This window comes from Lupinus angustifolius, chromosome LG16 (assembly GCF_001865875.1).
Source record: "Lupinus angustifolius cultivar Tanjil chromosome LG16, LupAngTanjil_v1.0, whole genome shotgun sequence".
NCBI classification, from domain to species: Eukaryota; Viridiplantae; Streptophyta; class Magnoliopsida; order Fabales; family Fabaceae; genus Lupinus; species Lupinus angustifolius.
The window spans coordinates 6,115,609-6,116,046 of NC_032024.1; positions in this window are offsets into that span (position 1 = coordinate 6,115,609).

Below are 438 nucleotides of genomic sequence, written 5' to 3' on the forward strand. Positions count from 1 at the left end.
AACATATGTTGGGCATCCCCAAACTTTAATGTGCTTAAGGCTTGGTTTGCGCCCTTTCCATATCTCATATGGTGTTGTAGAGACAGATTTTGTGGGAACTTTATTTAACAAATAATTTGCCGCTTCCAAAGCATATCCCCATAAGCTTATCGGAAGATCAGTGAACCCCATCATGGATCTTACCATATCTAATAAGGTTCGATTCCTTCTTTCAGATACACCATTATGTTGCGGTGTACCTGGAGGTGTCCATTGTGAGAGAATTCCATTCTCTTTCAAATAATCAAGAAAATCAGCATTCAGATATTCTCCTCCTTTATCGGATCTTAGCACTTTGATATTTTTACCAGTTTTCTTTTCCACTTCACTTTGAAATCTTTTGAACATTTCATATGATTCAGATTTATGTTTCATAAGATATAAAAAACCATATCGTGA